Source organism: Cervus canadensis, chromosome 27, assembly GCF_019320065.1.
Source record: "Cervus canadensis isolate Bull #8, Minnesota chromosome 27, ASM1932006v1, whole genome shotgun sequence".
Classification (NCBI taxonomy): domain Eukaryota; kingdom Metazoa; phylum Chordata; class Mammalia; order Artiodactyla; family Cervidae; genus Cervus; species Cervus canadensis.
The window spans coordinates 3387018-3399851 of record NC_057412.1 but is presented as its reverse complement, the minus strand read 5'-3'; the positions used below and the strand labels follow the sequence as shown (position 1 = coordinate 3399851).

General features: G+C 46.3%; 1 protein-coding gene across 4 annotated transcripts in view; it reads right to left on the bottom strand.

The window, feature by feature from the left end:
* The window catches only part of TIAM1 (TIAM Rac1 associated GEF 1), a 451745-nt gene that overhangs the window by 222652 nt on the left and 216259 nt on the right, over positions 1-12834 (bottom strand). Inside the window, exon 1 of one of the 4 annotated variants that reach the window (XM_043448792.1) lies at positions 9066-9197. The exons of the other annotated variants lie outside the window; for them this stretch is intronic. The gene's annotated coding sequence lies outside the window, so the exon portion shown is untranslated. Of the gene's footprint in view, positions 1-9065; positions 9198-12834 lie in introns of those variants that run through there. 4 annotated transcript variants of the gene reach the window in all.

The window sequence follows — 12834 nt, the reverse complement described above, 5'->3', positions numbered from 1 at the left end:
TCCCATGGATGGTGGAGCCTGGTGGGCTACATTCCATGGGGTTGCGAAGAGTCGGACACAACTGAGCGACTTCACTTCCACTTTTCACTTTCCTGCATTGGGGAAGGCAATGGCAACTCACTCCAGTATTCTTGCCTGGAGAATCCCAGGGACAGGGGAGCCTGGTGGGCTGCCGTCTATGGGGTCGCACAGAATCGGACACGACTGAAGTGACTTAGCAGCAGCTGTGGCAGTCACTATAACCCACGATGAGGCAAATATACAGAAGAGGACGACCAGCCCTACCTTGGAGAGACACACGGGAGCCTTCAGGGAATCAGGCAACTGCGGTTCAAATCCTCACTCCTCCATTTCCTAACGCTGTCGCTTGGAACAAGTTCCTTAACCCAGAGATGAGAACTCACGCTTAAGTTACTTAGTGGAAGCAGTTTCACAGAAAACCAGTTGGGGAGTGGAAGAAAGAGGCCTCCAGAGCTCTCTGGAGACAGGACAGGGAAAACCTCAAGAGTATGCCTGAAATACCCACACCTGGCTCTGGCTAAGGATGGCCTCAAGGGACAAGGCCTCCATGGTCAAAGGGGAATTGAGCCTCGAGGCCGGCTCGCCAACAAAGAGAAGGGACTGCTGGCTTGTGGGGTGAAAGCATGTGGGGGAAGCTGATATGTGCAAAAAACAACGTGGATCCAAACAGACGGGACAGAGCACAAACAGCATGTGCTACAGGGGGTTCGATGTGGTTTTTATTATTGTTGTTTATATTATTTTACCCCTTAATAAAAAGCCAGCAACCCAACTATGACAATGCAATGGGATTCAAAAGAGACCAAGAGGTCTGTAGGCTGCCCTGTGCGAAGGCTGCCAGTCTGGATTCAGGTGTGGCCAGGAGAACAGGTAGGACAGGAAGAACAGGTCATAGCAAGACCTGCAGAGGAGAGCCTGAGATGCTGGTGGGAAGTAAACTGCAGGGATCAGGAGGCAAAAGCGTGTAGCCATTACAAAAGAAGAGACAGAACGACCAGAGGATCCAGCAATCGCGCATCTGGGTGTTTACCCAAAATAAACGGGAGCAGGATCTCAGAGAGACAGGAGCCGTCCTATGTTCACTGCAGCATTACTCACACTAGCCAAGATGGGGACGCCACCCAAAGGTCCAACAATGGAGGAAGGGGTGGGGAAGGCAGTATACACCACACACACAAATATCACTCAGCCTTAAAAAAGAAGGCAATCCTCATATGCAACAGCATGGATGACCCCTAAGAACACTGTGCTACGTGAGACAAGCCAGTCCCAGAAAGACAGATGCTGCATGCTTCCACTTACATGAGGCTATCTAAAATAGTGAAACTCATCATGAAAGCAAAGGCTAGAATGGGGGTTGCCAGGGGCTGGAGGGAGGGGGGATGAGGAGGTGCAAATCCACGGGTATTAAATTTCAGGTATGCCAGATGAGCAAGTTCTAGAGACTCACTGTAAAATACCACACCTACTGCTAATACTGTGCTGTACACTTAAAAATCTGATCAGAGGGTAGATTGCGTGCTGTGTTCTTATTACAGTGAAAAAAAAGAAAATTTTTTTTAATTGCAGGGCTCATGCCTCAGGAAGCATTGGTGATTCAACCTCTCCATCAAGCTGGAGATCCCTTATTTGTTCAGATCCTGGATCAACTGGCATAGGACCCAAATCTGATCACTGTTAAACAGTAGAGCATTACATCACCTGCTAGCCAGGCTTGAGCGGCCACACTGATGGGAGGAAAGCAAGCTGGTCTGCTTGCTGTTTCTTATGTTCCCCAACCCGGGATCGAACCCAAGCCCCTGCCATGGAAGCATGGAGTCTTAACCCCTGGACCGCCAGGGAAGTCCCTGGAGGAAGGCAAGCGTGGAAAGAATAACTATACGTGTATAGTTAGAAAGCCCCTTTTGGTCTAAATCATCCTCGCCCAGAGACGTTAAGTGGGAGATGTTGCTCAGGGCAGAGGACACTGTCCCCACACAGCAGAGGAACTTTAGAGCCATGAGTTCCCTTTTGCTGGACTTCCTAGAAGAGTCTCACGCCACACACGGGAGGCAGGAAAGCTGTCTGCTCCGCATATTTCTTTTCTCCAAGTGCCTGTAAACCAGACACTTTTCCCCCTGGATCCTTCCAGCAGGAAGGCCCTTGCCTCTCAAGCGATGATGGGACCCCATCTGGGCACAGCAGTGAAGGCCACATGAAGCACCCCACTGCAACCAAACCTACTTCCCAATTCAGGAGAAGATTCAACCTCCCTGTTCCAAGGAACCTGATCTCACATACGACAGTCCCAGAAAAAGCCCATCTGCTACCAAGCTTTCCCCACCGATCTCCAAATCAATTCTTTCTTCCTCTTTTCTGGTGTCACGAGGGCAGGCAAAGAAAAAGTCAGGAAAACAAAGGTAGGAAGGTTAACCCAGAAAGTCTCTAAAATGATGTAATCTGAAAATCAGTGGGAACCGTCTTCCTCACGACTCAAGGTGAAAGGAATCAGTGCATATGTATGGAGGCTCCCAAAGGGCAGACCGACCCGGCTCACAGTGGCCCTGACTTGGGGTGCCCCCCCACCTCCTCATCAAGCCTGAAAGACTGGCCTGTCCATGTGGATGACCCAAGAAGAAAGGGCCCCTAAGTGACCCAGACAGTAAAGAATCTGCCTGCAGTGCAGGAGACCCAGGTTCAACCCCTGGGTCAGGAAGATCCCTTGGAGAAGGGAATGGCAAACCACTCCAGGATTCTTGCCTGAAGAATCCCGTGGACAGAGGGCCCTGGCGAGCTACATTCCAGGGGTCCTTGAGTTGCCAAGGGTAGGACACGACTGAGTGATTAACCCTTTCACTTTCAAGCATCAGAAAGTTCCCAGGAAATCCATTTTGAAGTCTCAGTTTCTGAGCAGGTAGAATCAGAACCCCTCTTCTCATCAAAACAGTCACAGATAATGAAACTTCTTTCGTCCTGAATAGGAGGATTTCGACGGATCCTAAGACAAGAAGGACTTTAAAAGCTTGCCTCCTCATGTCCCAGCCTTCTGCAAACACTCTACTTACCCCCATCCCAAACAGAGAGGCTTCTCAAGATCTCCAAATGTGCCATCCGCAGGGGCAGCTCATGTCCTAGGTGAGAGGCTAGAACCCAGAGCCATCACACCCCATGGGACCAGCCCTCCTGCTTCTGGCTTCAGGTCTAGAGGGGTGGGGCTCAGTCCACTGTGGTTCTACCCACAAGAAAAGACACAGGAAAGCAATAGGTTTTGTGCTCACCTTTCATATTCCTCTAGAGGTTACGAGATCCTCCTCGGAAACCTCACTGTGATAACTTAGGAAAAGTACCTCACATGCTGTAGACAGGCTTCCCCTATAGCTCAGTCGGTAAAGAATCTTCCTGCAATGCAGGAGACTCGGGTTCGATTTCTGGGTTGGGAAGATCCCTCGAGAAGGAAATAGCAACCCACTCCAGTATCCTTGCCTGAAGAATCCCATTGGCAGAGGAGCCTGGCAGGCTATAGTCCATGGGGTCGCAAGAGTCAGACATGACTTGGAAACGAAACCACCACCACCACCATGTTATAGGTACTCAATAAATCAGTATTTAGTATTCATAATCTAACAAGCAATTTGTATTTGAATAATCAAAGAAGCATTTGCGTGTATGCTAAGTCGCTTCAGTTGTGTCCAACTCTGTGCGACACTATGGACTGTAGCCCACCAGGCCCCTCTGTCCATGGGATTCTCCAGGCAAGAATACTGGAGTGGGTTGCCATGCCCTCCCCCAGATCTTCCCAACCCAGGGGTTGAACCTTCATTTCATACGTCTCCTGCACTGGCAGCCGGATTCTTTACCACTAGCACCACCTTCGCTTACCAGGCCCCCATACCACCGTGGCTTCATACAAAGCTCTCTGGCCATGGTTATTCTTGCCCACCAAAATCTCATAATTTATGAAAGCCCAAATTGTCAAACACTAGAGGAAACGAGTCCAAGGTACCGCATGAGGCGCTAGGACCTAGCTCAAGATCCTACAAATCCATCCAGAACCATTAAAAAAGACAGCTTTCCAAAAGTGATGACCTCTCACCCTCAAGTTTCACCAATGAATGGTATGCTAATACTTTGTTTTCAAGCAAAGGAATCAAAATAAACTAGGGAAGCAGAGCTGCAAAACACTTAGGAAGACTATGGGCCCTCTTGTTCTCCGTTCTCATAAAAACACCAGCTAAAACAAACAGCAGCTCCGGTGCTATTACTAAGCCCTCGGGGTCATAGCAGACAGGCCAGGTCAAGGGCAGCTGGTTAGTCAATCTGCCGACTTGGAAAATAACCCCATGGCGAAGGCCAATTCACTCCGCAAAATGTAAACCAAGACTCGCTCCTTGGGCAGAATAGCAAATGATGCTGCACCACACCATAAAGCCTTTCTCTGCTCACAATCCTTCCCCATGCCCAGCTCAGCCCCCACTGCAACATTGAATGCCTAAATAAATCTTAACTAATTATGCCACAGATTCTCCCAGGATCTATTCAGAGGAGAAACCCCAGGGAGAACAAACAACTTGAGTTTGGAGACGTCAATAATGCTACAGTCCTTTGTGCAGGAATATTACCCAACCAACCTCCTCCACCCTTTGCTCTTCATTTCCCTTCTTGGTTAAGAGGTCAGGAGTAGCATTCAACGATCCATATCTCCCCGCAAAGCATGAACAAACTCCAAGCCTGGGAAGAAGACGCTCAGAAAATGCGGCGGAAATACGAAATCAACGTGGCTATCAACCCCAAGCATCTCCCAGCTAAATTCTGTAGTAACTAAGGTTAACAAACTTTGCCTTCAAAGGAGCAACCCCACTGCCTTACATCCCAAGTTTTGAGCTTTGTACCCTGTGTGGGCTCAGCCACTTCAGTCGTGTCCGACTCTTTGTGATCCCATGGACTGTAGCCCGCCAGGCTCCTCTGTGCATGGGATTCTCCAGGCAAGAATACTAGAGTGCATTGCCATTTCCTTCTCCAGAGGATCTTCCCGACCCAAGGATCAAACCCAGGTCTCCTGCACTGCAGGCAGATTCTTTACCATCTGAGCCACCAGGGAAGCCCCGATGTGGACCCTGAAGACAGCCCAAAAAAAAGAAAGAAAGAAAGGGAGGGAATTAGAAGAGAGCAGTGAGACTCTCAAGGGGGTGAAATGAACTGAAAGAAAATATACAATAACCCCAGGAAGCTGTCGATGGTAAGAGTTGCACAACAATGCATGTGTACTTACTGCCTCTGAACAGTACGCACGCGGGTGTGTGTGTGTGCGCGTGTGTATGCGTGTGTGTGTATGCGTGTGTGTGTGTGTGTGCGCACACGCACATGCTAAGTTGCTTCAGTTGTGTCTGACTCTCTGCGACCCTTAGGGATTATAGCTTGCCAGGTTCCCTTATCCGTGGGATTCTCCAGGGAACAATACTGGAGTGAGTTGCCATGTCCTCCTCCACGGAATCTTCCTGACCTAACAATAGAACCAGAGTCTCTTCCGTCTCCTGCACTGGCAGGAGGGTTCTTTACCACTAGTGCCATCTTATAGTATTAATATCAGGAAATGTGGTGGAAATACAAAATCAATGTAATGTTCATCAGCCCCAACCATCTCCCACCATATTAAAATAGTATGTTTTAGGCTATGCCACTTTTTCCACAATTAAAAAAAAAATTTTTTCATTAAAAAAAAAAGTGGAGGGGGGGAAATGTACAGTCAGTTTACCATCAATTCACTGGGATAATTTGAAAATATGGAAAGGGACCCTGGTAATTCCACTTGCCCGGAATTAAAAAAAAAAAATGCTAGAAGCAGATTTTTTTCATGCTGCTGCAGTGCCCTTCCACATTTCTGGAGGGAGGCAATGAGAGAGCTGTGACCTTGGACGAGCGCAGCGGAGGAAAGAACTCCATGGACTACAGTTTACTATCTACTTGTGCCAAACCACGAGGTAGGCACCTGACATGAAAACTCAGAGAAAGCTCACTAAGGCCCCCCAGAATAGTTTCCATTACCTGTCTCACAGTAGGGGACCCACAGGCTCAGAGAGGTTAGGCAACCTTCCCCGGGCCACACAGCTACACCCGAGAGCAGGAATTCAAACCCAGCTCTTTCTGACTCCAAAGTCATTGTTCTTACACCACCACCACATACTCAGAAAGATTTTCTGAGGAAACTCTAAAATGCCAAGGCTCATGCATTAAATATGAACCAAACTGAAACTCTTTTCCTCAGTTATTACAACAAATTTGCTCTGTCTCAGTACAAAGTAAACTTGTATTGTTAAGTGGGTTGAAATCACCTTCAATTCACTTTAAATTATCAGTAAGTCTTGGGTGAATTCTAGTAAGGTATTTCCAAAACAATTTCACAGGGTGTGTCCCAGTGAATATGCAAAACCCCCGTTACAACAATTTGCTCCAACAGGTATGATACTCAGAGACATAAATACACAGTATCTTCCTCCATACAACTAGGAGACTTAGTTATTTAGTTTCAAAGGCTCTTGAAATCTTTTTTGACAGAGTTCCACAGGGCACAATTTTTTAAATGCATGTAAACTTACAAGAAGTTGTGTTTGTTTATACTTCATTTAAAATATAAACAAAATAATATATAAACAAAACCAAAGTTAGGTCTTTCAAAAATGAATAAAACTGATAATACATTAGCAAGGTTGATCAAAAAGAAAAAAGGCACAAATAACCAATTCCAGAAATGAAACAGGAAATGCTTCTACAGATGCTATACTCTTGAAAAATATTATGAAAGGATAGTATGTGTAACTTTATATCAATAAGTTTAACATGAAATGGGAAAATCCCTATTAATCCCTATTAAAAAGAAAACAAAACTAATTACTGAAAACAAGATTATCTTAATAGCCTTACTTCTACAGAATAAACTGAACTTGCAATAATAAAAAAATAAAATCCAAGGACTTTCTTGGTGGTCCAAGGGTTAAGACTCCACAATACCAATGAAAGAGGGGCAGGTTCAATCCCTGGTCATATAACTGAGATCCCACACGCCCTGCAGCGCAGCCAAACAATATAAACAAATAAATAAATAAGATAAAACTCAAATATCCAGAGCCCATCCAGGTTACTTATGAGCGAGGTACAGAGACCACAAGAAAACAACGATACAGATAAACACCTGCAAGGTCATATAGCATAATTAACACAGGTTTCAAACAGCTTCACGATGCTGTCCCCAGGCAGTCCCATGTGACAGTGTCTAGAAACCTTTCTGAATAACATATTCCCCCTTCCCTAGCTGAGGATGACTGTTCCATAAACTCCATAAACCAGGGTCTATTAGTCAGTTTTAGCAGCACCATCACGAGATCGAGTCTGGTTGTCTTTCCTGTTGAGTAAGTCACTGAAGGCTCCTTGGCGGGGTAGGAGGAATCAGCATCAAGTTCATCCCCACGTGCATGCTCTTTCTGGAGCCCACAACAAGCTGGGACGCGGGGCTCCCGCAGCCCAGACCATGCCTCCTGTTGCTTCTCCCTGGCACGTGTGGGTGCTCATGTTCAGCAGCTAAGTCACGACTGACTCTCTGCGACTCCATGGACTGTAGCCCTCTGCAGCCAGGCTCCTCTGTCCCTGGGATTCTCCAGGCAAGAATACTGGAGTGGGTTGCCATGTCCTCCTCCAGGGGAATCTTCTCCACCCAGAGATTGAACCCCAGGTCTCCTACATTAGCAGGCAGGTTCTTTACCACGGAGCCACCTAGGAAGCCCAGCATGTGTCTAGATTGGTTTAAAAGTAATTTCATTCTACTTCTGTATCATAAACTTCGAGCAAGGTAGAAGGCTAAGACTGTGGGAACAGCATCCTGTCCCCCAAGCCCCGAAGTTCAGATGGAAGGTGGGCTGGGGAAGTCAGGCTGGTCCATTCTGGCTTTAGAAGAACGACAGAATCGGCCACTAACATCGGCCAGTCACACCCACCCCAGAACTTGGAGAAGCCCTTACAAAATAAAACTCGGTTTTCTACAAATATAAGACCCACACATTCATTTGCCTTTGCTTCTGGCTCAGAGAGTAGGACAATTCTCTAAAAATTCTTACAAAAGATCAGCTTACAACACACACACACCCCTCCCACTGGTCTGCACTAACCTGTTGATCAGATAGGAAATAGATGACACAGATAACAGTTAGCCCCCAGGCCTCCACCTAAGGACCCTGCAGTGAGGACACACTGCACATGTCAAAAGAAAGCTCTTTGAGGGGCTCAAAATAAAACCTAAAGAATGCCCGCATTTGTCCAAGTTTATCCTCTGCTGAGACAAGTGTCTCTTGCAATCAACCCAACCTCTGTGCCACCCTCCACCCAAACTTCCTCTCCCCACCCCACCAGAAATCGACTTGGGCAATCAATCTAAAGACAAGCCAACTGCCACAGAAAACTAACATTTTTCAAGAAAAAAAGTTCCACATAAATAAATAACACCTCAATAGCCAGAAACCCTGGAACTGTACTCACTCAATCAGACAGAATTAATGAGAAACGTAGACTTCCCAGGCTTCACTCCAGAATTCCCACCCAGGAGCCTGTTAGCACCACAGCTTCGGAATATTCCTTCGGAAGTTTTTGTCCCTTAAAATCCCGAGACTTTCACGGGGTTCATTTTCAAAGACGTGGCCACTGAGCGCGCGGCAGGGCAGCCTGAGACACGGCGCATCTTTGGTGGATAACAGGATTCCCCAGTCTCCTTCCAGAACCCAGATTCAGCGAGATCCTTGGTTACAGAAAGGGCGCGCGCGGAAGGGGGTGGGGGATGAAGCGCTTTCAAAACCCCGAACCCCTTTCCCCAGGAAGCAGAACCCACTTGAGTGGTGTCCCCGGGCAGCCCCAGCGCAGCGCGGAGACGCGCCCCGCCGATCCCGGGCGCACAGGTCCCCGCGCGGCAGCTGCGGAGGCCGGGCTCCCGTCCGGCCTCTCGCCTCCCCAGGGCTGCTGGCCCACACCTCCCAACACAAAGAAATTTGCGGGTGAAAAGAACCGGGTTTGAAATTCAAGCTCACCGCCGCTCAGCGAGGCGCACATGCCGCTCGCGTCTTGCTTCCCATCTCTCAGAACTTCCAGTAACAGAAATGAGGAAGCAGCCAGCCTTCCCCGGGCTCCAGGCGGTGGGAGTGGGCGTTACCTTGAGAAGTTTCGTGCTGTGATGAGTCCGGTCATTTGGGTGTGTAGAAGAAGGCTTGTGGCTCCTCCCCGCACACCGTCGCCTCCCTCCTCTCCGCCTCCTCCGATTCAAGTCTGCCTTTAGTGTGCGCAACGCCGTGGGCTCCCCAGCGCCCAGCGCCTGCATCCTTAGGGGAAATTTAATTCCTAACAGGTTTTACCCATTTTACAGACGAACCTGGTCACCCTGCAAAAAGTCTATTTTTCGAAACCACGTGGCATAAAAGCAGTGCCTCTTACCTGATTTAAGAGGCTATAAATCTTAAATAACTGCACGTACCCGCTCTTCCCCGGCAGGAACATGGGTAGTTCAGCAAGTGGAGACCTAATTTCCTGAATATGTAGTTTAAAAGAGTCGAGGACAGGAAGAAAAAAAAAAACCACTTTCAGCTGCTTATTTTTCCTTTAAAGCCTATTAGAAAATATTTCAGGTATACAAAAATATACTTGAAAATAATATAATGAACCAGACAACTTAAAAAAATTAAAATTACCAATCTTGTTGAAGCCATCTGTAAACTCCTCCCTGAAATGCATCCCCCTGCCCCTCCTCTTTGAAATATAACTGCTGTAATTTGATTTCCCATGAGCAATTTCTATATCACAGTTTCCTAAAGGACACAAGCCAACAAATTTCACCTGAAAGCAGTCCAGTGGTGTCTTTCAGCTGGGCTTGCTCTTGGTTCCCAAACAGAAGTTCGCTTAAATAAAACTTAAAAGGACCACACATGAAATGAAGCCTCAGGTGGCCAGTTCAAGAGAAGGAAAGAAACCACAGTATAAGAAAATAGGATATCTGGAATGACAAGCAAGAGGCCCTGTCTGAAAGAGTTGAAGCATTCATGGATGAAATTGATAGATTAATAGCGTATTATCATTTTACAAGGTTAATAGCTGTGTCAAAAGCCAAGGATACTGACCCACGCTGCAAGGGACTTTTTTCAAACAAACAGGCTACAGAAATAGAAACACAACATTGCTCATTAAAGAGGTCCTAATTGCTCAAGTGCCTGTCAGAGACACAGGCTGGGAGCAATACTCAGAAAAGGGAACTTTCAAGATAATCATAAAAATCAAAATGGTAAAAACCACAATCCATTCAAAGCTGATTCAAAAATGAGGAAGAAGTAGATGCCTAGTCAATTTTTATATTCCCAGTACCTTGCTGAGAAGCTAGCGTAAGTAAACATTTAAAGACTGTCTGATAAATGAATGAAGCAAACAACCAAATGAATGTTCAGTAAGACTTCTGAAGGAGCAGAATGAAAAAGGAAGGCAGTGGTCCTGATAGGGGATAGTGGTTTCGGTCCTGGATTTGGATAATGGTCCTTAACAAAAGGTGACTTTGCCCTGAGGGGATATTTAGCATTGGAGACACAACTTGGGGGTGCATTACATTCAAACAGGTGACAGTCAGGGATGCTGCTAAGCACCCCAAAATGCACAGGAAAGCCCCCTTCAACAAAGGGTTATCCAGCCCAAGAGACCAATAGTGCTGCTAGCGAGAGACCCTGACAGAGGTCTTGCTATCAACTGTCGCTTAACAGACATTCCATCTATGATCACCAACATTATAAAGAGACTCTCCTGGGACTTATGAAAATACAGAATAGCATTTCTCCTTCATTTTCATTGTGCAGCATTTGATGACTGATAGCCGTCCATGTGAGCTCAGAATCAGGAAAAAAGTTTACCGATTTGGGGCACAGCCTCAGGTTCATGCAACTCACAAAACCAAATTCTGTTGAACTTGGATGAAGATAATCAAGACAGGGTTGAGAGGAAGATAACAGAAAGCCAGGGTATCAGCTTGAGAATCATTGTATGGCTGGGCAAGGATCATCGGGTGCAAAATGAAAGAGTTGTGAAAGATACACAGGGCCGGGCTTATCCCAGTCACATCAGTCATCTCTCTGTAGACAGTCATTAGCTGGAGACACTTCACTGAGAACAGGAAGGATGTTTAATCTCATTACAGCTTATCGAAAAGCAAGTTACAAATCACTTACAGGAAAAAGAATGCAAGCATCACAAAGTCGACATCTTTTCTACAGGTTTTTCTAGTCTCATCATTACCTAAGAAGTATTGAATACTTCTTTTAACTAGGATGCCGTATTTTTTTTTTCTTCTTTCTTGAATAAGAAAGAGATTTGTGGTTGTGGTTCAGAGGGGTGAGGAGTGTGTGCAAGGGGGCAGTGGGCTTGCTCATTTTGAATCCCCCTTAAAACCTACCGGACGGGGATTAAACTGAAGGAGTCCCCACTATACTACCCACCTCTCAGGCCAGAAAAGAGAGTCCCCTTTAGTTGCTTCTGGCAGAAATCCACAGGACACCAGGGGGTTCAAGAGTCTGCATGATCTGACAGCACATAAAAGTCTGCTGACTGCATTCAGTAGCTGACAGATTGCCAAGGACCTGATGTGGGCGACAAGGGCCAGCCTAGACCAGGATCAGAACCCAAGCGTTCCCAAGCGGCGGCCACTGGCCTCACAGAGGGATGTCTCTTTGCACCAAAGCGCTTACTCCCATAACAGAAGGAAGAGTGCCAAGCTGTGGGTCCCCTCCACAAGCCACACGACAAACTGACTAGGAAGACACTCGAGCCCTTCTTAAGGCACCAGCTTCCGAACTGCAGCTTCTAAGGCCACTCGTTTTGCTTTTAAAAATTCATATGAATTTAGGAGAAGAACAAGCAAGCACAGTTATGAGCCCTACCACCAGCAATGAACTCGGGCATCCACATGCAATACTTCTGTAACAGAGAAATACAACCAGTAGAGGGCACACAACTGGCTTTTGTTTTCACCAGTCATCTGCGATCAAGATAAACCTGGAGACGATATTAAATGAAACGAGTTACAAGAGTAATCCTCCACTACCACAAGTGGGAAAAAAGAAAGATTTACCTAAAAAACAGTTTGAAAAGAATCTCCAAGCCATCACACCCTTAAATGGTATTTATACTGCTTATGGATATTTTATACAAGAGCTAGCTAAACAGGCAATTATAATTAATTAATTAACTAAATAATCAATTAATACATGTTGGAAAACAACATTTAATATGTGGGGAAGAAAGCCACAAAGGGTTAAAGGTCTCTCTTCTTTGTCAGCTGAATTTACACTCAGAAAAAACTAATTTTTTTTTAATTTTCCCCAAAGATTTTACTAGGTCTTTATCTTGTTATTTTGCTTATTAGACCTATAATAGCTGGCTTTTAAAATTCCTTAGAAATTGTGTTCTCAACGACACAAATGCCCTTCTTAAAGAAGATTCTTCTAGATGAGCTGCTCAAGTGTCTTCAAAACCAACTTGCTCAGGAATCAAAGCAGCTTAACCCCAAATCATCGTAATCAGCTGAGCTGAAAAGATCTGCAGAGTTGATATCAGTGCCTGCAGTGAGCCCTCCGCCACTCTCCCCAGTCTGCATCTGCAGCTAGGAAGGAGGACTAAGGAATCAGTGCTCACACCAACCTGCCATCACCTTTGTCACCCTGAATCAGCAACAAAGCTGGGGAGAAAGTGCTCCTTAAGGGAGGTGAAGCCCAACTGGGGTGTTAATTAACACCATCAAATATTCTGAATCCAAATAAAACGATTCCCCAG